Here is a 24,849-nt window from a genome sequence, read left to right as displayed (position 1 = left end):
AGCTTGCACTCACTGGCATTACGGATAAGGTAATCAAAAATATTGAAACAAAATCCGCATAAGCTTAGCTTATTTCTAGATTTAAGCAAATCCTTTCATGCTGTTCCACAAAATATTTTGTTAAGAAAATTGGAAATACATGGCATCAGAGGAGTGGCATTAAACTGATTAGAAGTTGCCTTGGAAAACGTTATCAATATGTATGTGTTAATCATTGGTCCTCCACCAAACTGCACTGCGAACGATGTACCGTACTTTTGTTCTCGGCTATTTAAACCTAATGTGTTCCGCGGGTTTGGTAGCGTCGGAAAACTCCCCAGGCTATATTTTGTTTCTTTTTTGCTCTCATTATTCCTGTGCGTACAAGAGCATTGTTATTTTTCCTTACTACTCCTGAAGATTGCGGAATGGTGAGAAGTGCAGCTGCAATGACAGATGTCGCGAAAATTTCGCTTAGTTCGTCGACACTTAGCTCATCGGAAAATACAGCAACCCCGCTGGCCTCTTCTCGAAACAGTGGCCACTCGGCTAGGTGCAGTTTCCAACGAGGGAAGATTAGGGTTGACGATGATAAGGTGATTACCACGGTAAGGTGACCGCTTCTGTAGGGGTGGTCGAGAGCATCCCACTTACAAGTAAAAAGAAAAGGTGAACTAAAGGAAAGATCTAAGCAGTTCATTTGCCTGAGTTCGGGATAGAGTAAGTATGCTTGCTTGTATTGAGCAGGCAGATATTTTTGGAGAAAATAAAGTCTAGTACAGTACGGCCACTAGCATGCGTCTGTTCACTTTCCCAAAACGAGGAGTGCGCATTAAAATTCTCTACTACGAGATATGGCTCTGGTAACTGATTAAAAAATGCTTCTAGATCATGGAGTGTTACAGTGTGGTGCGGTTGAAGATGTATTGAGCATATTGTGATTGTTTTAAAATGAAGAACGATGAGAGAAACTGCTTCATATTTCGGCTTATGAGGGTTTAACGTCCGCAAGCGACTCAGGCTATGAGGGACGCCGTAGCGCAGAGCTCTGGAAATTTCGACCACCTGGGATTCTTTACCGTCACTGACATCGCACAGTACACGCGCCTCTAGAATTTCACCTTCATCGAAAATCGACAGCCGCGGCCGGGATCGAACCCGCACATTTATGGTCAGCCCCCGAGTAACCATAACCACTGAGCCACAACGGCGGCTGTTTCACTTTTAGTTTTGAGCTTGATTTCGCGGGTTGCAACACCGCTCTGAACTATAATAGCAACACCTCCAGCGAGCCTACTCGCCTGTTCAAGGTAACATTAAAAGGCTTTATGCCTTTTAAAAATATTTTTATGGAGAGGTTCCGAGTTGGTCTCCTGTAGACACAAAGATACAGGCGAGAAAGGTTTAAGAGGTCTGTTGCACAGCAATACATTTTTAGTATTGCACGGCAGTTCCAGTGGATAAGGAATACCATGATAATTTTGGGGTACGTACTCCGAACCTTAGCCCTCTTTGTTAGGGGCCCCTTATTGGGATTCCTTCTTTTTTTCGCTCAAGAGAGCCCCGGCCCAGCTGCGGCGGAGGCGAGCTCTGATTTATGAAGGGAAGAAGCCTCGCGGTCGGCCAACTTGGTGGCCGGAGGGCCCTTTTTCAGGGGCGGCATAACAGCTCTCGTTGCGTCTGCTAGAGGCACGGGTGGCCCTGCCTCGGTCTCACTGCGTGTGAGCAGGGCAAGTGCCGGAGACCGGAAAGCTATGTGACAAACAGGTCATTATTATTTATTATGTGCAAAGATGGCCCGACACTTGTGGATTACACGTACGGGGGCAGTGTGAGAACACCGCCCCAGGGTGGTGTTCTCAACCCTACTCTGTTTCAACCCACACTTATAGCGCTAGAAAACAGCCTACCTAATACCGTGAACATCTCTATGTATGCCGACAATATCTGCATTTGGGCCGTCTCAGTGACACGCCTCCAGGTGCGAGCAAGACTTCAGGGGGCAGCCACCATAACTTCCTCCTATCTCCAAGACCAAGGTCCGAGCATTTCAGCCGAGAAGTGAGCGTTAGTGGAATTTACGCGCAAATATATGACACCATATCCGGTAACTATCGACAGCCATACCATTTTTAATGCATGTCTCATCGTTTTTTATGGATTATCATAGACCGGAATCTATCATGGAGCCGGCATTGCACCTTTTTAAAGAAAAAGCTAACCTCTATGGCTCACCTACTCACATTTCTGGGCGGAAAATCATGGGGCTCGTCAGTTCAGTCAGTGCTGCGGCTGTACAGAGCACTCTGTGGGATTTTTGCGATACAGTACACCCCTGTTATCGAACACATTCAAGACAAATTTGCGTGCCCTCCAGGCTGTACAAGGTCAGGCTCTTCGCACATGCCTGGGTCTCCCTCGCAGCGCATCAACAGTTGCAATCATTGCCATCGCCAAGGATTACCCACTTTCGACGCAAACAGTCTTTGACACATTGCGGATTCACATTCGTCATCTAGCACGGGCTCTCCAGCATCACCTTATGTCACTGCCGGTACGGAGACCGCACGCTGCGTATTCAAAGGTAATAGCAGCCCACCAGTCGTCCATCCAATCACAGTTCACCCCCGCGGCGCGGCCTTGCTCTGCGCTGTGGTGGCTGCGGGAGCAATATGTGCGCCTTACCATTCCGGGGATATCGAAGAAATCGGCCCTATCGACGCCGGTCCTTCAACCGTTGACACTCTCCTTACTCCATGCCGAGTATAGCGACCGCAAGCATGTATTCACAGATGGCTCGGTCTCAGGTACTAGTTCAGCTTCCACCATGGTCATTCCTTCCAGACAAGCCAGTATCAGCCAACTAACTTCGCATCTCACAACCTTCACCGGGCCAGAATTGGCGGCTCTTCGTGCGGCTGTGCAGTACAACGGTGCAGACACCCCGTAAATAGGCTGTGTTTTGTGGTTGAAAAGCTGCCCTCCAATGTCTGAATTGTGCTTTACGCCATGGCGACCCCGAGCAAATCGTAGCGGAGATGACATCTACTACACGAGGCACTTAGAGAGCGTCCTGACATCATCTTCCTGTGGCCACCTGGACGCAGTGGCACTGTTGGAAATGCCGAAGCTAAGACTGCAGCTTGATGAGCTCACGGCAGAGCCAACATTGTCCGGATACCACTGAGAAGAGCCGACGCAGCAAGACATCTGCTAGTGCTTGGCCGAAACCAGAGTTTAGCGTATTGGCCTACCCCTGGAAACTCGGCATGCCGTTTACACCACCACGACCCTTTACTTCAACTCAATCAACCACCCGGCCCTTCCCGCAGCGATGTAACGCTCTTGTGTCGCCTGTGGCTGGGAGTGGCGTTTACAAATGCCTGCTCCAACCTAGTCGCAGGGCCAAACTGTCCTGCATCTGACAACTGAGGGCGCGAAGAGACAATTCAGCAGTTACTTTGTGAGTGCCCTCGGTTTGATCGTGAGCGCGTCCTCCTGGCTACAACGCTCCGCCTCTTAGATCCTCGTCCCCTTACAGAGGCCAAGATTCTGGGTATTTCAACTAAGCCTTCATCGCAGAGGACAGCTATGAAGGCGCTTTTGAAATTCTAGAAAGACTGCATTGAATTAAAGGCTGTAAACTTCCAGAGCGTGCCCAGCGTACCCTATTACGGGCTACGGACACGCGAAAGAGTCACCTACCTTCCTCTCTCCCCTTTCTATCCCTCCATCTGTTCTCCTTCCCACGTGTAGGGTAGCATACTAAGCGTCGCCTAGTTAACCTACCTGCCTTCCTACTCATCACTGCCTCTCTCTTGGGGGCAACGGACAGTAAGCTGATCAGTCTGTAAATTCTTCAAGTCCTTGACGGCTCCTTTCTTATGAATCTAGATAATGTAAGCGTTCTGTCAAGCTTCTGGTAAGGTCGAGGTCACAAGGAATTGCGTATACGGCGTGGTTGTTTTTCTAGCGTAATCTCCCCTCCGTCCTTCAAGAAATCTGCTCTTACCAGTTCCTCACCAGCTGCTTTCCCACTTTGCACTGCTCCTAAGTTTTTCTTTACTGCGTCGTTACTAGCGGGATGTCCCATTGCTGTGCGCTACCGTCTCTCTCATTAACGTTCTGATTGTATTGGCTACTGTATAGATTTGTGTACAACTCTTCGGCCATTTCAACTACCTTATCCATATTGCTAAGGACAGTGCCCTCTTTGTCTCTTAGCGCGAACTATGCCTTTTACCTATGCTTAGATTCCTCTTCAGTAATTTTAGTCTACCTCTTTTCTTTAGAGCATGCTCCGGTCTCTTCATATTAAACTTTCTTATGTCGGCTACTTTGCGCTTAATTATTAACTTTGATAGCTCTGCCAGTTCTATTGTTTTTTTTTTTGGTATCGAGGTCTAATATTCCGATCCTGACCGCGAGCTAAGAGGAACGTAACGTCCATTATCAAGTATGACTACACTTCCAAGAATGACGCCACATTTTTCGCAGAAAAACGGCTATAAAAATTGATAGGGACAGGCCGCAGTTCAGTTCCTGCTAACAAGTTTGGTCCAGGCAGTGCTTTAAGGAAACTTACGTGTCAGTTTCCTACGAATGGGCGGTCTGGGGAAAAAAGAAAAGAAATATAGCTAGCGAACTGTAAAAGCAGCCTCAAGGTTCGATGAGTGCGCAAATTCGTTTCGACAGCTTCAAGAGTTACTTAAGAGGAAGGTTTCAAGCAAAATGACTTTCCCAAACCTTCAAAATTTCGCACGTTAAAAATTCGCTTTTGCGTACCTCGCCTTGAATTTTCTTCAGGACTGCAATGAACGAAAAATAGCTCTTCGACCAAACGCATTTCATCAGCCCGATCCATCCGTGCCCTGCGCCCCAAGCATGCCTTGAACGCGCCCACATCAGCCGCGGTGGCTGTGTGCATGGTGTTCTGCTGATGACCAAGAGGTAACAACGTCGAACCCCGGACGCGGTCGCCACATAATCATGGAGGCAAAATGCAAAATGGCCGCGTACTGTCGCATCGGCATCATCATCATCCTCAACCTAACTGCGTCAACTGCAGGACACAGGGCTCTCTCAAAGGTCTCCAATTAGCCCTGCCCTGTGCCAGCTGCGCCCACCATAACCACGCAAACGTCCTCATCTCATCCACCCGCCTGACTTCCTGCTGCACCCTGCTGTGAGTGCCGTCTCTTGGAAGTGCGCTCAGTTAGTCTAGGGGACCATTTTTTACCTCGCTTTCGCATTAGACGACCTGCTCATGGTATTTCTGCTTTGTTTTAACTAGGATATCGCAGACGCTAAAAAATAGCTGAGGTTTAGCTCTGGTTAAACCGGGCAAGTTGCGTAAGCAGCGTGGAGCCTGGTGGAGCGCGGCTGAAACGGTTGCTATGGCAACAACGGCGCTCCATCTGTTTGACCTCGCAGCGGCTAAAGGTCGGCCATGACCACCGCCGGGAGCCACGGTCGCAGTATTGCCAGTATTGCTTATGCAATAGAAACCTCCAGGTGACCTGACCTGATCCCGAGCCCACCACTACGGCTGCTCTCATGGCCCGGAGTGCAACTCCGAGACATGAAAACCCATTACTAGAAATGAGTTCGCGGGATTTGCGTCCAGACACATGCGCTGCGGGTGCCACCACCACTATCGCTAGAATTTCTCGTTGACTACAGGCACGAATGAAATCTGAAACACGAGTTATTTATTAGCTGACGAATCAATTGCCACAAATCCAGAAAAAGATGTTTTACCGGTATGAAATTGCCACTTCTGCTCCACATATTTCATGACTGAATAGGAACCAAATGCGAAAGCCATTTGTGACGAGCGGCAATAATGAAAGAAAAAAAAACGTAATTCTTTCGTCTCATCATCGAGCATAGCGCCGAATGGGCTTGTTCAAGCCTAGGCAACAGGCAAGCATTATTGTACTTTGCTCGTTAACTTGCCGATCCGTTCACCAGATGCAGTGGGGGGGGGGGGGGGGGGGGGGGGGGGGTCATATTTTGAGCTGCACCTGTTCTGACACCTCACAGAGGTGTACTGCGATGGCTGGAATATAAATACCCCGCACTTCAGAAAATTCCACTGCGGGCGTTAAATGAAACTGAAACACAAAGGTGTAAAAGAGGGAGAAAAGGCGGCCGACAAACTGCAACAGAAATCACACATCGACGGACGCCCTTTAGAGCAACGCATGCAGTGCTTAAAACTATGAGGCTAATGGCCTGTGCATACACGGGCTCTAGCCGGCCCCTCCGTCTTCACATCCTCCTAGAAACATACTGCCGCGATCATTCCTCGCAAAAACGCAGACCAGCCTGCACACTTCTGTGGCGAACAAACGGAGCCGAAAATTTATTTACACCCATAAAACTAAAGTAACATTTCATTGCAGCGATATGCGTACAACCTCCCCCCTTCCCCCCCCCCCCCCCCCCCCCCCGCCCCGAATCACCGTAGTAGGCGCGCTGCCTGCTACAAGGACTTTAGTAATTAGGTAACCGCTAAGCGTATCGGCAACCTTTCCGTTTTCACTAAGCAGCACTGACTCATCTCGCAAACAGCATTCTTGAGCAGTAAAGCATGTTCCATCCCTGGGCCCCGGCGAAGTTCCACAGGTACAAAGATGAGTACCCGTCACAGGCAACTTCGATTCGGCCGGCGTGATTTCTGAGCCCGCAGCAAAGCACCGCACACACAGTGCTGCCACCCGGGACAAGGGGCGCACTGGCAGTGGCAGATAAAAGACGCCCAGTGTTTCCCGCAAACAACGTGCTCGAGGGACAAAAAGCGCCGCTCTCCCCGGGGAACAAGGAGCGACTGGACGCGGCCGATGAGGAACGCGCACTGGAAGAGGAGGAGGGAGAGGGAAGAAGGAGGCAGAAAATGAAGTCGTACGACGGGGCCGCAATTATTACACGGCGAACAAAGCGTGCTGCCTACACGCCCGCCTCACAAAGAGCACCCCTGATCCCGAGGCCCATTTTTCCCACCGCCTCACTTCCTAATCTGGAGGCGGGCACGTCACCTGCAGGCGCCGATAAAAACGACCTCTCCCGCAGTTTGGGGCCCACCGCGGCGGAAAATTTCTCGCGGCGCAAAATTTTTCACCGGTGGCTCGCGCCTGCTCCCGAGCCCGGCGAGTACATTCGCGTGCCGATTTTCGCTCGCGCCAGCGGGCGTTCAAACTTCAACATTAATTGCGGCGGCGGCCAACAATAGTCGAGGGACGTGAACACGAAGCGAATTAGCGCCCCGCGACAGGATTGCGGGAAGCCGCTTGTCGAAAACCAAGCAGGATGACCGCGTTGAGTCGAGAAGGCTTGATTGCGGCATAAAGAACAGCATGAGATGGAATAACCCTTATGAAAATGGACTATAGACAGTCTAAAGACTTCTAATTGACTCTATTGACTTCCTATAGATATTGCTTTCTGTCTATTCATACTCTATAGACTGTCTATAGACAAATGTCTACTAAAAGTGTATGGCCATAAATCTATAGATAAGTCTATAGTTGCCATTTGTACTGCCTACAGATTGTTCTCTAGGATATGTCTATAGATAGTCTATAGACTTTATAGATAGAAGTCTATAGACACTCTATAGACTGTCTAAAAATTTTTTGTAAGGGAACGAGGAGCAGGTATAGAGTCAGTCACCTGAAGTTGCTTTGACCAGGCCTTTAACAGTTCTGGCAGCCGCGCATTCCACCTCTGCTAGCCGGCGTTACTTGCGTGCGTGTGGATTAAACAATTTATCACTTCGCATTGCATTATTTACATTACGGCTGCTGAACCGATCTGAAGCTGTGACTTTTCTTGCTCAGGTTGATCATACGCGTACAATAATTAATTTGGGCACACTTTGGTTGTCTTGATAGCTGCTCAAGAAAGCGACGCCGTATACAGCTTTTCTGCCACTCTGAGTGAGAAGGCACCTGGTAGCATTAAAGAGGTCGCTACGGTTCTCGTAGAAATGACTTCAAAGCTTATAGAAGCGCAGAAGCGCAGTCTGCGCTCAGAATGAAGTCAGAAACACTGATACGTCCACCCCCAAATCTGAAATCACTTCGGTTAGTTCCCTTGTGGTCTCAAACAACGAAAGCTTTGAGGATTTTCGGTCTCAAATGAAAAAGCCGCGAGAGGAGCTGACAGAAGTGAACATTCGGAGCAGGGAATGCCAAAAGGAAAACCTCGAGCTAACTGAAGGACTTGAAACTACAGCTCGTGGAACAGAAACAGCTTAGCTGGAAAAACAGCAACTGAACTAAAAGATATTCCAAAACTTCGAATGAGGAGGACCGTAGCGAGGTCATTAGGAAAGCTGCAACATAACTTCAAGTAGATCTTTCAGACAGCGATGTCGATGTTTGCAATCCGGTTCCAACGAAGACCGAGGGGCCTGCCAACATCATAGTGAGGCTTTTTTCAAAAGCCACTGGCGATACGGTCTTGCAGGCAGACAAAATCACAGACTGAACCCAACCAACGTGGGCTTTGAGAAAGGAGACCCAGTGTTCGTCAGTCAACATCTAGGTGCCGAAAAGAAGATACTCCTTGGCAAGGCAAAAAGAGAGAAGCATTGGTTTGGTTTGGTTTATTGGGGTTTAACGTCCCAACGCAACTCAGGCTATGAGGGACGCCGCAGTGAAGGGCTCCGGAAATTTCGACCACCTGGGGTTCTTTAACGTGCACTGACATCGCACAGTACACGGGCCTCTTGAATTTCGCCTTCATCGAAATTTGGCCGAGCTTCGCATCCATGGGTTTCCGAGAGAGAAATATTACTAGAGAAAAAAATTCCCGGGTCATTCACGTGACACGCGAAGACGGCCTCTATAAAGTAGTATAGCTGCATATTTTCATATTCCCTCGCCACTCAGGTCCCTTATGGTGTCGCTAAACGATGGCAACAAATCCATTTCCATTTCTCACAGCACTATTCTAAGCATTTGAAAAAAATTAGACATCCTTATCTCCTTTCTATTGCTCCAAAAAAAGAAAATTTCACTTAATCACAACAATTGAAACAGGGTTTAAAAAATGAGAGAGTGTAGTCATATCGGGTTACTCGATGATATCACATTCACGTCTGCCTTGCGCTCGTTGTGTTTTTGTGAAAGAAAGACAAAACTTCTCTGTCTTGCTTGATGTCACATGTAGCTTATTGATGTCACATGCATTTATGAAGCCCTTTTTTCTCATTTACAACCCTCGCTCATAGTTGGTGCCATTTACGGGCCTCCCAATTCTTACCAAGCTTCTTTTGATAAATTCGATGCAATGTTATAGTTCTCTGCACAAAAGCCAAAACAACGAATTGTTATCGCGGGAGATATGAACAATATGTACAGGCGTGAGCAAAAGTGCTCTCGCGGCAATAGCTGCTACGGGGCCACACTCGCAGCGCCGCGCGCTCGCTGCGAGAGTGCCCCGAGTGACGACAGACTTCGAACTCACGAGAGTGCACATCGCGCTTGATAAATTTATAGTGCAGCGCGTTCGGCTACTCTGCTGTTTAAGGAATAAGAGAAACGAACGAGCAAAAATTACGTCGTGACTTTGCGGTAGCCAATCAGTACTGACGTTGTGCATCAAAATAACCCTTTGAAACGCGTTTTCTGGTTCGTGGAGCAAGAAAGCTTGTTCTTGATGGCCGATCGAAATAAGCTATTAGACGCGTGGAGACGAGTTCGCCACTCCAGGTAAAAAGAATCTTCAGTATGGAAAAGTACGAAACATCCATGCAACGTAAAGCAAACTGTCCTTTACCACTACAGAGCAGCCGTGGTGGCTCGTGGCTATGGCACTCGGCTGCTGACTCGAAAGACGCAGGTTCGCTCCCGGCCGCGGAGGTCGCAACTCGATTGGGGTGAAATGCTAGAGGCCCGTATACTATGCGACGTCAGTGCACGTTAAAGAACCCCACGTGGTCAAAATTATCCGGAGCCCTCCATTACGGCGTCCCTCATAGCCTGAGTTGCTTTGGGACGTTAAACCCCATAAACCAGCTCGGAACGCAGTGGTTTGACGCCCCGTTGCCGTCCGCTCGCACCGTTACTGCGCGACAGCAACATGTCCTGCGATGTTTGGTTTGGTCTGGTTTATTGGGTTTAACGTCCCAAAGCAACTCAGGCTATGAGGGACGCCGTAGTGAAGGGCTCCGGAAATTTCGACCACCTGGGGTTCTTTAACGTGCACCGACATCGCACGGTACACGGGCCTCTAGAATTTCGCCTCCATCGAAATTCAGCCGCCGCGGCCGGAATCGAACCCGCGTCCCTCGGGTCAGCAGCCGAACGCCGTAACCACTGAGCCACCGAGGCGGGGATGTCCTGCGATGTGCACTCCCCCTTCGTCGTCAGGAGCAGAGTAGTTGAGCGCCCCGCTAGAATTTTATCAAGCACGATAAGCACCCGCGCGAGGGCAAAGTTTGTCATCACTGGGGTCGCAGCGAGCACGCGACGCTAGATTCCCTGGTCCAAACTCTACGCTGCGCGAGGCAGCAGTTCCGCGGTGCGGCCCCACTGCCGCTGCTGCCGCCGGAGCAGTGGTTTCTGCAGTTTTACTCACGCCTGTACAATGCAGCACACAGCGAATACATATGTCTTCAATTTAATTTATTTCCAATTTATTTTTTTATTGATATAGTGCACGTTAAAGAACCCCACGTGGTCGAAATTTCCGGAGCCCTTCACTACGGCGTCCCTCATAGCCTGAGTCGCTTTGGGACGTTAAACCCCCATAAACCAAACCAACCAACTTTTTGGACCCATAGCCAACGGTTAGTTCGGGTCCAAGTACACAAAATAGGTAAAAGTAAATTAAAAAACGGCGGACTTATATAGAATAGCGTAAGCGTAGCACAAGATTAAAAACAAAGCAGTCTAAGTAACACTGGTAGATAACATTCGGCGAAACAAAAAAAAAAAAAGAAAGAGAATAGCTTTGAAAACACGACATGCAAACAGAACTTTCAGACGTCGAGTGTTAGTACAAATTATCGTGTTACATGCAAAGTACATAATAACAGAAAACAATAAAGAAAAAAGAATTTCAGGTTGAATAAATTATTTCAATTAAGTGTTTTTTAAACATACCAGCAAAACTGTGAGTTTTTGAGAAAAATGGGTATCGCATTCCAGATTTTGACCCCAGCAGAGTGCACTAAACGTTTGCTGAAGTCCCGTTGCTTTCAGAGTCTTATCAACAAACGTACTCGTGTTGCGAGTTCATCAGCAACACTTACTGATCACGCGCTCGTTAATTTGAACACAGGCATAAGCGCTGATGTTCTTGATGAACCTTTATCTGACCATCTTGCCATATTTATTACCACAGATAATTTGCCAAAAGCAGGAAACTATTTTCCGCATCGCCCAGCCAAAATAAACTACCTACAATTACGAACCAATGCTTTATCAGTTAATTTTGAGGAGGATCATCACGAGGACGTTAACACACAAGCTCCCCGAACTCTATTAATGTTCTCACAAGTGCGATATTAAATAGTACTCAAACGATCAAAGCTCGCTCTTGGAAAATACCAATGTGCCCCTGAATGAATAAGCCCATTCTTGAAGGTTTAAAAACCAATGACAGTATAACAAAGCAAGGACAGTAAAGTGAGTATAACATGTGGAAGCAAAAGAAAGAGAATGATTTTTACCTGCGTCAATTTAAGGCCATGCGTAATAAGTCTGTAACCGTGATGAGGGCTCGAAAAGGGAATTTTACAGAGAGCGAATACAGCGGGCAAACGGAATCACCAAAACACTCTGGGACGTTGACAGAGACATTGCCGGGTAGCCAACAGAAATCACGTATACTCCCTGGATCAGTAGACAGAAGTGAAGCGGAAACTTTCAGCTCAACTTCTGCCTCTACGGGTCCACTTCTAGCTCAGAGCCCATCGGATTTAAATGCAATCGATCTTGAGTTTAGGATCCTTAATAGTTTTTGTCTCGAATTGAACACGAAGAAATTCACCCATCGTTTCAACGATGCCTACGAAAAAAGCGACCGGTTTGGACGGTATAAGCACAAGGGCGGTGATAGAAAAATTTGATATTCTCGGCACCGCATTGTGCTCTTTTAATTTGTGCTATTAATTCTTCCAAATATGCGTTTGTGTTGAATATGGCGAAGGTAATACCAGTATATAACGACGCTGACCGAAATGACGCAAACTGGTAGAGGCCACCATAGCACACTAAATAACATCTTTTAAAAAATTCTCGCAAGCAGATTGAGCAAGTTTTTAGATAAATACCGTATCCTCAGTACACAACAAGTACAATAAGTTAAACAGCAGTTCTATCAACTACGCATAAAATTAACGCGGCTCTACACAACAATTAGTTAGTGGGAGTTATATTTCCAGATTTATAAAAGGCATTTGACAGAACTGATCATTCCATTATAATAAGAAAAATAAAACACTACGGCTTTCATCATACCATTCTGATTATACTCGCTAGTTATATCAATGACCGCCAACAAGCTGCGGTGACATACCATTTCATCCTCTGCACACGCTATATAATGGGGTTCAGCAGGGATCCACACTCGGCCCACTCTGGTTATCTTTATATGCTAATTATTAATGACTTGCCTTAATTTATCGGCTGCTCAAATATTTTGATGTTCGCTGATGACGCATGTCATGTAATAACGGCCGACACAATAAAGGAACTAGAAGAAAAAGCGAACAAAGAAGTAAGTAAAATAGCTCAATGGTTCTCAGCAAATAAGTTAAAAATAAATACGAAATAAACCAAGTACATGATACTCCGTTCGAGAAGGAAAACAACTGACGCAATCGATGTCCGAATCCTAGTAAACGACGCATTGCTAGAACTCACGTTTTAAAATAAATATCTCCCTGTCAGCTTTTACAGCCACTTACACTGGCCAGACTGTATTGAGACAGTCTGCAGGAAGTTGGCGGCAGGATGCCCTTCATCAGGTTAAAGGATAGTTTGACATATCTACATTACGTAAGCTTTATTTTGCTTCTATTGAAAACCATCTATCATACTGCGTCGAAGCTTGGGATGGAATTACCATACCTATTTAGATCCCACCATCCGCTTACAAAAGCGCGCACTAAAAATAATACACAAGTGTCTGACTTCAATGTGCGCAGGAAATCGTTGAGAAGTCAATGATTCTTTCATTTTATTTATTGCATCGCTTAAATATATACATGTGTGTGTGTTGTGTGTGTGTGTGTGTGTGTGTGTGTGTGTGTGTGTGTGTGTGTGTGTGTGTGCGTGCGTGCGTGCGTGTGTGTGTGTGTGTGTGTGTGCGCGTGCGTGCGTGCGTGTGTGTGTGAGTGTGAGTGTGAGTGTGTGTGTGTGTGTGTGTGTGTGTGTGTGTGTGTGTGTGTGTGTGTGTGTGCGTGCGTGTGTGTGTGTGTGTGTGAGTGTGAGAGTGAGAGTGTGTGTGTGTGTGTGCGTGCGTGCGTGCGTGTGAGTGTGTGTGTGAGTGTGTGAGTGAGTGTGTGTGTGTGTGTGCGTGCGTGCGTGCGTGTGTGTGTGTGTGTGTGCGCGTGTGTGTGTGTGTGTGTGTGTGTGTGTGTGTGTGTGTGTGTGTGTGTGTTCCCGGGTTCGAACCCCGGAACAGGTCGAATTTTTCTTTAACTGCGAAGTTTTTTCAGAAAGCTCTACAGCTTTCCTCTGTAGCAGTATGCTTGGGTGGACGTCAATGAGTAATTACTCGCTTATTACAAATCTACTCCAGCTTGGGGGATTCCCCTAAAAATCTGACCAAGGAAATCGGTTATCGGTGGCATTCCATTATCAGTGACGCAACAAAAGTCGCCCGGGCACCACCACGAAGGGCAGCGATCGATTGAATGGGATCACCAATGGGGCGGCAGCTGCAGTCTCTCGAAATACTCCCACTCAGGGAGGAGGTCTTCTCGCTTCTTAAGTTTTAAGGAAGCCGCGATTTGCCTCTGCATCGCAGCAACAGCGGGCAGTGGCTCGATGGCCAAGCATGTATTGACTCGTAGCACGCTTTTTCAGAGTATAAACCACGCCTGCCAGCAAGCACTCTCTGGTATCGATCCTGATTACCATCCTTCGGCGCACCGAGGCCGGTCTGATCTCCGCCAGCTGGCATTTAGTAAATGGCAACTCCCGAGTTTTTTTCCGACCATAATGATCGCATTAAACTTCGACCCCCTCGTTCTTCTGCTGTAATTATAATCAAAATACTGAGCAAAAAAAAAACTCAAAACAGCAGTATGACCGATGAAAGCCGTAGCTGGAATGCCCGGACGAAGAAGGTGTTTAGCACGATTACAGCTGACTTCAGAAAGAGTATCGACAAGGCGCTGGCCCGTCTTGCCGATCGCTCTTGCTTTTAGAGCCGCTTCCAATGTTACATATTGTCACGGTGTTGGTGAGCGCCACCTGGAAATATGTTTTGGACGCATGCCACTTTGCAAATTTAATTTTTCCATCAACGATTTCACCTGTCTGATCATCCGGGGTGACAGAATCTTGGGAAAAAACACAGCGCAAGGACGAAGAAAGACAAGACAATACAGCGCTGTATCGTCTTGTCTTTCTTCGTCCTTTTCTTAGGAGTGCGCTGTGTTTTTTCCCCAAGATGAACTACCAACTAGCCCGCTCTTCCACCCTTGCAAGTGACAGAATCCACGGGTCTTAACGTACAGCGATAGCATGCCGACAAAAATACTCCTTTTCCTCCTGCTTCGGGATTGAAAGGTCACATAAAAATGTGGTGAGATACTTTGCACATTATCTGACATTCAGGCAAGGCAAGACAAAGCGAACTTGACACGGCATTCAATGGAAATAAAACACGAAAGCTCCCAGATACGGCGTTTCCACTGGCAACTAACTACTCCTTATAGTCGAGCAAACGATGCGAACAAAAAACTTGCCAGATTACGCTCGAAACGCAGACGCATACCTAAGGCCTTGGAATTGAATAATGCGGAGGACGTGGGCACAGTGGGTCATGTGGCCTTTAACGGGCGGTTCATCTGCGTCTCCTAATGCACAATACTGCCTATTGCAGGCTCTTGTTAGAACCAGACGCATTTCTCACATGGGAGATGCTTATAAGGCCCAGTCACAGCTTCCAGAAAAAAAAATCTGAACAGAAATCTAAATTGCAGAGCGGCTCTCACACCGGGAAGATATTTATTTAAATTACTTAGTAACGGGCCCGTATAGAGCTGAAGATAGGTGCTGTCGTGCACGTCAGTCGGGCCACCCCTCTTATGGACGCGCGCGCGCGCGCGTGTGCGTGCGTGCGTGCGTGTGTGTGTGTGTGTGTGTGTGCGTGTGTGTGTGCGTGCGTGCGTGGGTGCGTGGGTGCGTGCGTGTGTGTGTGTGCGTGCGTGCGTGCGTGCGTGCGTGCGTGCGTGTGTGTGTGCGTGCGTGCGTGTGTGTGTGTGTGTGTGCGTGTGTGTGTGTGTGTGCGTGCGTGCGTGGGTGTGTGTGTGCGTGTGTGTACGTGCGTGCGTGTGCGTGCGTGCGTTTGTGTGTGTGTGTGTGTGTGTGTGAGAGAGAGAGAGCGTGTGTGTGTGCGTGCGTGCGTACACGCGCGTGCGCGCGCGTGTGAGTGTGTGTGAGTATGCGTGCGTGCGTGTGCGCCTGCGCTTCATTCCAAGATGTTATGTCGCACACTTGAAAGGGAGTGCTGAATGCGCGGCTAGATCACCCCCCCCCCCTCGAGCCCAGAGTACGGACGGACGGAGCGCCACCAGTTTGTGCGCTGCGTGTTTGTATTTTTGTCTTTTGGACTCAGCAACTGAACTGAGCTGTCAGTTTAACAGCAGAACCAGGTCAACGAGAGGCAGCCGCTACTGAGGACAATGACGTCAGTGTGCTTGACGCTGTATGGAGACGTCGTCGAGAAGTGGAGCATTCTACGAAAGCGGAAGGTGTGATGCACGTTAAAGATCCCCAAATGGTAGAAATTATTCCGGAGACCTCCACTACGGCATCCCTTTCTCTCTTTATTCTTTCATTCCCACCTTCCTCCCTTCCCTTATGGTGCGGTTCAGGTGTCCACCGAGATATGTGAAACAGTTACTGCGTCATATCCTTTCCTCAAAAACCAATTTTCAATCCTTTCTTAATGTCCTCACTGTGAGCGCTGCCGCACGCGGGGAGCAACGAGTGCTCCGCCTTGCGCTTCTCCCGACAGCGCCGCCGCCATGCGGATATTGTCTTTCGCGGCGTTCCAGCATGGTGTATCGTCAACAAGTCGGCTCGTACGAGAGCTTCGCGGCTATAGCATATCGTTACCGTGTTTACGCTACCGTTTACCGGGGTCGGCTAACTTCACCTGCGCATTCGCGGCCAATGCCGGGCGCGAGCACTTTAGGGGATCTGATTCAGCGTTGCGGAGAGTTAGCGTTTGCTCGTAAACGAACATGAAGGCGCGCTGCACGCCCGCTTCGGACTAAACGCTGCATCGTCGCCGCAGTCTTCGGCGCGATACGCGCTCTAAGTGATGGCATTCGCTATTTCGCACACTCTCACTCATACGTCGAGGTATAAGTGCCAACTAGCCCATGTGTTTAAGACAATTTGGCAATTTTTAAGCAGTTAAGCCTAACTATACGCCGTGTACATAGCCAAAATAGCAATGACAACGGTGTACTTCTTGAGCTTCGTCCCAGCTTTAACATTTTCCTGCTTTTGCAGTTTTTCCCCTTGAAAAAACATATCCTAGTAATGCACTCACGATATTCATGAACAAGAATGAACAGGACATGAACAAGATATTCACGCGCTTTCTTATGCTAGTGTTGTTTTATGTACATTGTGCAATTGGGCCGGGCCCTTGTCAGGCGCTCCGTCGCCTTTGGTCTCGCCCCCTATTGGACTGCGTCTGAGGAAACAAGAAAGAAAGAAAGAAAGAAAGAAAGAAAGAAGGAAAGAAAGGAAGGAAGAAAGGGAGAAGGAAGGAAAGAAAGAAAGAAAGAAAGAAAGGAAGAGAGAAAGAAAGAAAGAAAGAAGGAAGGAAGGAAGGAAGGAAGGAAGGAAGGAAGGAAAGAAAGAAAGAAGGAAAGAAAGAAATGAAGAAAGAAAGAAAGAAAGAAAGAAAGAGAGAAAGAAAGAAAGAAAGAAAGAAAGGAAGAAGGAAGGAAGAAAGGAAGAGAGCAAGGAAGAAAGAAAGATAGAAAAAAGGAAGGAAAGAAAGAAAGAAAGAAAGAGAGAAAGAAAGAAGGAAAGGAAGAAATGAAGAAAGAAAGAAAGAAAGAAAGAAGGAAAGAAAGAAAGAAAGAAAGAAAGAAAGAAAGAGAGAGAGAAAGAAAGAAAGAAAGAAAGAAAGAAAGAAAGAAAGAAAGAAAGAAAGAAAGGAAGGAAGAAAGAAAGAAAGAAAGAAGTGCGGAAAAAAATATTTCTTCAGCCCAGTGTTGAAGGCCTTTGACTTACTGTCACTAGATGGCGCGACCGTGTCTACATCTAAACCATGCATCCAGACAAGCGACGCTGCGGCACGGAAAACTAAAGTGCCAACTCCAAGGACCCTTCCTGGGCGAACGCGCCTAGCGTCGGCGCTCTTGGCGTACGCCGGACCGGGCGTCCAAAAGAGTCATGCATCTCCATGTCCTTGGTGCTGGCTCGCGCCCCTCTCAAGACGGCGGAAAGAATTTCAAGCCACAAGGAAAAGGGGTCGAGGGGGGCTGAGAGGGCAAATTAAAGCGCGAAGAAAGTTGGGGAGAACCTGAAAGAGCTTCAAACCACGAAGAAAAGATTCACAGAGAGCTCCGCGGTCGTCCGATTGTTGTAAACCCGGCCCCGCTTCCGACGCGTGCGCCAGTGCCCGTGCGCTTTCGCCGATAGCTACCTCGCCGCGGTTCGCTGGCGTCTCCCTCAGTGCGAATGCGCAGACCGTTGGAATTGGCGCTACAGCGTTATCAACGGAATACGCTCTGCGTACTAAAATTATCAACTGGCCACGGTGGGCAACGCGGCTGGCTTCACGGGCGCCTTTGTTAAGCCGCTGAGCCAGCTGTTAGCACAAAAGTAATATGGACGTCTTTATAATGAGAGAAAACGGTTATCAAAGTGCATGTAGCACCTCACTGCACAGACATGCTTGCAATGTGTGCGTGTTTATGTCTGCAATAAATAGTGGCACATCTGCCATCGCCATCACTCGTTTTTGCCTTCCGGTAACGTGTTACGGTGGACGGTATGCTAAAACGTCTCCTGGCGTTTTGCAGCGCTAACCGGCAAATCCGGCGTCCGGTAACACGGTAAATGGTAGCCTAAACACGGTAACGGACCGGTTGCGCTGGCTTTAGAGGAGGTCGGCGGGGATCCCTTGGGATGTCGCGGCCTCCACCGTGCGCTGGATAAGCCGGCGTTGGATGAGCTGGCTCGTAAGTATGCAGGAGAGACTCCCACGTCTCTGGGGTGTTTGAGTTGTTTGTGTTGTAGTGTGTACAAGTCCACGCCATGTGTATGAGAGTGGCCAGAGTTGAGCAGTGTTTCCACATAGGGTCTATCCGTTGCGGAAAGATCCTGCTGTATAAGAGGGGGTTTAGAAAACTGCCAGTTTGTATAGTTTGCGCCATTGGACGCTTTTAGGGACAGGCCAGGTTCGGCCGCTGACGTGCATGCTATGGTCCCTGAGGTTTTTCAGTGATGACGAAGTGATGATGCAGTCTGCCCCGGAGACGGGTTTTCGACCACCTTGTGTATTTACAATATTTGTCTTTTATGAGTTCGTAAGTATGCCGAAGCGTTATGAGCTTATGAGTTTGCTTGTGTAGCATTGGAAGGGGAAGACATATCTCCTTTCCCAATGCTTTGGTTCGGTGCATCATCCTTTCCCCAAGCCCTGACAGACCGAGCGTTTGAGAATTTACCCAGCTGGCTGTTACCGCCACTAAGGGCGGTACAGACGGTTTAAAGAGGCTGCTCTGGGGGAATCGGAGGTTTCGTCATGTTTATCCCCGAGACAGTCATATATATATACAGGGTGTCGAGCGTAACTTTAGCCAAGGGTTAAAAAATAAGATATTTGAGGTAGGCGATGGAAACCACTTACATACAGCTACCGGCCGGCTTGCGCATCATGACATTTTTTTTGTATTGCTATGAATTGAGGAGTAATTAAGATAATTTTTATAAATATGTAAATGTTCACTTTAGACATCAAATGTGAATAGCAAAGTTGGAGAGCACCTTCAGAAACCCCCATTCTATTTATTTGTGATAAAGAAAGACTCACGTGTATCTTTTTTCCGAGCTGCAAAGAAAGCCCGCGAAATGCAAAAAAAAAAAATCACGCGACTAGCGCATTCGCGCGCCTCGATTGTGCTGCTCTCAGTCCTGACTTGCCTGTACGAAATCAGCTGCTGGTGTTGCGCGACGACCCCACTGCTCCGTCAGGCCGATATGCCCACGGTGGTTGCGACGCCCGCGCGAGCCAGTCTGCAAACACCGTCGACACATCGCCCTGCCGGAGCCATGAGGTCGTCGCGCCACACCAGCAGCTGATTTCGTACAGGCAAGTCAGGACTGAGAGCAGCACAATCGCGGCGCGCGAATGCGCTAGTCGCGTGATTTTTTTTTTTTTTGCATTTCGCGAGCTTTCTTTGCAGCTCGGAAAAAAGATACACGTGAGTCTTTCTTTATCGCAAATAAATAGAATGGGGGTTTCTGAAAGTGCTCTCCAACTTTGCCATTCACAGTTGCTGTCTAAAGTCAATATTTACGCGTTTCGAAAAATTATTTTAATTGCTAATTAATTAATTACAATACAAAAAAATCCTATAATGCGCAAGCCGGTTGGTAGGTGTATGTAAATGGTTTCCCTGGCCTACCTCAAATATTTTATCTTTTAACCCTTGTCCAAAATTAGCCTCGACACCCTGCATATAGTTTTCTTCTGGTTGTTCTTCTGTTCTGTTTCATTTCTTTATGTTTTATAGCGCAAACGAACAGTTAACTCTCCCGAAGTTGACTTTGACTAATATAACCGAGCATATATATATATATATATATATATATATAAATGCACACACACTCGCCACAATGATACGCGTGACAAGCAACGAGCGCGTTCAGTAACGTTCTCACACCGCCCATGGTGCTCGCTTGCAGCATTCGGAAATGATGGGGGTTGTTCAATATTCTTTCCAGCCACCCCCTGCGAATCACTCCTGAGAGGGAAGCAGATGTGCTACCAGGCGCATTGGAAGGAATGATAAAGCTGCAAAACATAGCGAAATGTACAGGCAGTGAGAGAAAAAAAAAAAGACAAGGAAAACGACGTTACGGCGAAAGTACTTCCGGGGGAGCTGCCGTTCGGAAAGTGAAGGGACGAAACGAACCAATGTAATGCAACAGAAAGAAAAGCAGAATAAAACTAGCATAAAACGGTATTCCGAGCCACGTGTTCTTCGTCTCGCTTTTTTTTGTGTTCATTTTTCTCGCATAAAGTGCATCCTTTTCTTGAAAATCATTTAGCAGCTGGCGGGGCTCGCACCGGGCGACGACGAGGCAGGGACATTGGCGCGGGTTCGCACTTTTCCGTCCCCGTATACCAGGTCACTTTTTTGTTCTGTTTTATCCTTCCATACTCGCCCGCCGACCCGAAACGGTCACATTGTGTCGGCAAACGTCGGCTGTCTGAACGCTTTATTCCTATCTGGAGCCATTAAGGGCTAAATGCGCACACGGCGAGGACGTTGCTGACGCTGCAAGTCGTTGAAAGTTTTCCGCCGCAGTGCTGCGCCGCGCAGGGTTTCCACCACGTGCCTTTGAGAGATATTCGTTTCGTGAGTGTACATTTGATTTCCGCCGCCCGCATTACGGGTCGACCTTTGCGAAACTCTCCTCGCGTGCTGCTGCTGACGCCTCTGTACACGGCCTTTTGATGTGCCCTGAGGGCCATATCCTGGCCTTTCTCCGCATCGGGTCATTCCCTCTGTGTCGCATGCTCGCGGCGAATATATGAACGAAACTTCCGGCGATAAATATGCTAGTGCCACGCCTGCATAGAAGATAACGCGCTGTCTGGAATTTCCGGTAATCACAGCTGCAATGGCGCAGCGTTCCTGTGGTTGTAGTGGTTACCACTTCTTTGGCCCGATGAAGGCGGGAATGGTGGAATTTTGTCACAAGAGAATTTTACGACAGTATTGCGACACTGGCGACGTCGTGGTGAAGTTTCAAAGGTGGAAAGAGAAAGTCACGAAAACAATCCTCACCAGGTTTCCGTGCTACGTGCACACAGTCGGACTTAAAAGGAAAGGTACGCGGTAAGCTGCTGTTACTAAAGCTTCGTAAACGAGCGCACCATAATAACGACCACCCGCCGCGGTGGCTCAGTGGCTACGGCGCTCGGCTGCTGACCCGAAAGACGAGGGTTCGATCCCAGCAGCGGCGGCCGAATTTCGATGAAGGCGAAATTCTAGAGGCCCGTGTACTGTGCGATGTCAGTGCACGTTAAAGAACCCCATGTGGTCGAAATTTCCGAAGCCCTTCACTATGGCGTCCCTCATAGCCTGAGTTGCTTTGGGACGTTAAACCCTAAGAAACCAATAAACCATAATAACGACTCATGCTAAACGCAAGATAAATCCGGCTTATCACTCCTCTGAGTTCGTCGCCGCATCGCCAGCCTTTGCTTATTCTACAAATTTTAGCACAGTTCACTTTCCTACGCACCCTACATCGTCCCGCCAACCCGCATATCTCATCGCACTTCTCATCCTTTCCAAGTTTCTTGACCACGTGCCCGCACGGTTACTTTTGCAGCCTCATTTTTCCCCCGTGCCATTGTGGACTGGAACGACCTTGCCATCAGGGCGTTAGAGGTAATGAGGCTGCGGACGCGGCTGCCCGAGCGCTTACCTACCGGGCACTTCACCCAGGCTCTTCCGGCTCGGAGATTGTGCAACCGCTTCTGCGGTTCAGAGAAATTCTGGACGACTATTGCGAACGCCATCGGCTTTTCCAGGTCCCTGCTAAGGGCCTGAGTAAAGCTGATGACCGAACTCTGAGGCGCTTGCAGACCAACACTCTGTTGTGTCCTGCAATAGTGAAACATTTCGACCCCAAAATTGATGGGCGCTGCCCTCACTGTGGGGAAGTTTCCGATACCTTCCACATGGTTTGGGCCTGTCAAAGAATCCTTCCCTTCCACCCAATCCTTCCCCTTCCCGAGAGGCATGGGAGGCAGCCCTGCTCAACTGCTCAGGGCTGGAGTCTCAAAGGGCTCTAGTCCAAAGGGCGCGAGTAGCGGCCTCGTCCAGCGGGGTCCCGGACTAAGGACTCCACCTATGTAAAGGGCCATTATTGGTCTGCAAACTCTCCTGTTGTTTATTAAAAAGTTTTCACCACCACCATCCCAGCGACATTGCAGCCATCATGTGCTCCGCGAATTTCGCTGATAATCTTCATGCTCATTTGTCATCGTGTTAACACTTGCCGCCAACGATTATTGTACCCACCCCTTATGTAATGCCCCTCACCGGGCCTTTAAGGAAAATAAGTGAAATGAAATGAAATCTCTTCTTGCTAAGCGTCAACGCTTAGTAACAGAGTAAACGCGGCGCGGCGCTTCCGTATATGTCTGTGCAGTGGCTGAATGTCGTATCGCTGACTCGAGACAATACCACGCTTCACCCTATAGCAAAGTTCTTTACCGCTACTCCCTACAGCCTTGCGTCAGAAGAGTCTGGCTCAGCGTGGTGCAGCTGGCATCGCAGCGCGACCCGCACTGCATAGAGAGCATTCGATCTGCTTGCATCTCGGAAGGCATTCTTTGGTGCTCGCGCGGAATGCGCCGAAGAATGCCTCCTGAGAGGCGGCAGCCTAGCGCGTCGCTCCAGGCCCGGTACGCATTCCGCCGAGCACCGCGCGCAGCGATCCGATGATTGCGGGCTCTCAGCATCTCGAGCAGCACGCGCCGTCGTCGCGCCATTCCTCAACTTGCGCGTTCATCTCTGGTGCCCCACGAGCGTTGGCGGCGTTTGCGAATCGTTCACTGCTTTAGCGAAACAGCAGGCCTGAGTTGGCTCGCGAGCGATTCGGAAAAGCCTCGACGTCCCCTTTTCCTTTAGCCGCTGCGGTTGCCAGCGTTTCTCGGCCACCAGCTGCTTCTGTGGGGCGGTACTGCAAGGGCGCCTCCTGGTCGAGGAAGAAATGCGGGACGGCGGGAGACCCTCTTCTTCACTGTGCTACGGAATCACGTGCTACAGGAAGTCACGAGACGACGATCGCAACACAAAACAGTTGGCTGTGGTTTATCTCCGCTTAACCCTAGTTGAATGTAAAAGCAACTCGCTCGTCGTCTACGCAGCGTCTCGTTCCGGCGCTCTCGAGAACTCAAACCAGTCTCTTCCGCAGTTGCAGAGTCACTCCGGGACGTGGCACGACTTCTTCTAGCCGCATCTTCGTTACGACGCTTCAGGAGTCGTGCGGCGCGTTGTCTTTCCTCACTTCGTTCTTTCGTTGTTGCCTCTCTTGACTAGAATCGACTGTTGTGTTGTTGTTGTTGTGACTGAGAGAAGGATGAAAAGGAAATTGCACGGGCCTGCCAACTGGCTCCAGCCGAGCCACCACCGCTGCCACGTGCAGGTACAGGAGAGTTAAAAGAGCAGAGAAAAGAGAAAAAATGAAAGAAAAGAGGTGCGTCGCAGCAACAACCGCGTCCGCCGAAGCAGACGCTGCCTGAAAAAAACAGATAAGCGGCCGAAGCCGCGCTCGCTCCCGTTGCTTTCACACTAGAATCCACTGAGGCGAAGCGCATATATATACACATCCCCGCGAGGCGACACCTCCTCTCCCTCTACCCCAGCGGAGCACACCTGGTGGAGCGAGCGGCGGATCTCCCGGTCGCCACGTCCAACCAGAGGCTTCTGGCCTTGGGCGTGGTGAACACATTCCGGGAGCTCCGAGAAGCCCACTTAGTCAACCAATACACGCGTCTTGCACAGACCACGTCCGGTCGCCACCTCTTGGACCGGCTACACATCAAACATGACTACCACATTGAGGAAAGGGAGAGAGTGCCAGAACCCTGGAGACGCGCCCTCCGGGTCCGACCCCTTCCCCGCAACATGTCCAGAGGAGACCATAGCGGTCGTTGCCAGGCGCGCGCGGAAGCGTTGGCGCGATACTATGGTAACCAAGAACACGTGTATTACGTGGACGTTCCCGGCTAACACCACGGGGGGTGGTACACGGCCGCAGTCGTACACAACACAAACACAGTTAACGGGCTCACTTTCAAAGCCTACAGCTCAACACACGCGGAGGAGATTGCCATTGCTCTGGCTCTCACGAATCCGAAGTCAAAACACATCATCACCGACTCGCGAGGGGCCTGTCGGAACTACGAGTTGGGCTGGGCTCCCCCGCTTGCCTGGCGCATACTGGAATACAGCTGTCGATGCGAAGATCCAACTCCACGCAACCTGATTTGGGCCCCCGGTCACCGGGGACTCCAGGGAAACGAACAGGCCGATCAGGCCGCCCGCGCACTCTCTCCCCGGGCTATCTCCCTGTCTTTGGAAGGGTAATCCCAATCAGACAATCTGGACCTTACACTCAAACAAATCACCGATTACTACAAGAAGCAGCACCGGCGCTACCCGGCCCCTTGTAAGGGTCTGGATCGCGCTGACGAGCGCCTCCTCATCAAAATTCTTACTAACACTGTACTGTGCCCGGCGGTGCTTAAACATTTCAATACATCCTTTGATGGCGCGTGCCAGTTCTGTGGGGAGGTGGCTGACACCTTACACCTCGTTTGGGCGTGTCAATCAAACCAATCTATCCCCCCCAACCCAAACCCCACCAGAGAGGACTGGGAGGCGGCCCTGCTCGGCTGCCAAGA

The 24,849-nt window shown here is 49.1% G+C and overlaps 1 protein-coding gene across 2 annotated transcripts in view; it reads right to left on the bottom strand.

Moving 5' to 3' along the window:
• The window catches only part of LOC149367712 (protein O-mannosyl-transferase Tmtc3-like), a 419,945-nt gene that overhangs the window by 379,141 nt on the left and 15,955 nt on the right, over positions 1-24,849 (bottom strand). The gene's annotated exons all lie outside the window — the stretch shown is intronic.

Source organism: Amblyomma mixtum, chromosome 1 (genome assembly GCF_055824585.1).
Source record: "Amblyomma mixtum isolate Tamu chromosome 1, ASM5582458v1, whole genome shotgun sequence".
In the NCBI taxonomy this organism is placed as follows: domain Eukaryota; kingdom Metazoa; phylum Arthropoda; class Arachnida; order Ixodida; family Ixodidae; genus Amblyomma; species Amblyomma mixtum.
This window is presented reverse-complemented; position numbering and strand designations above follow the sequence as displayed.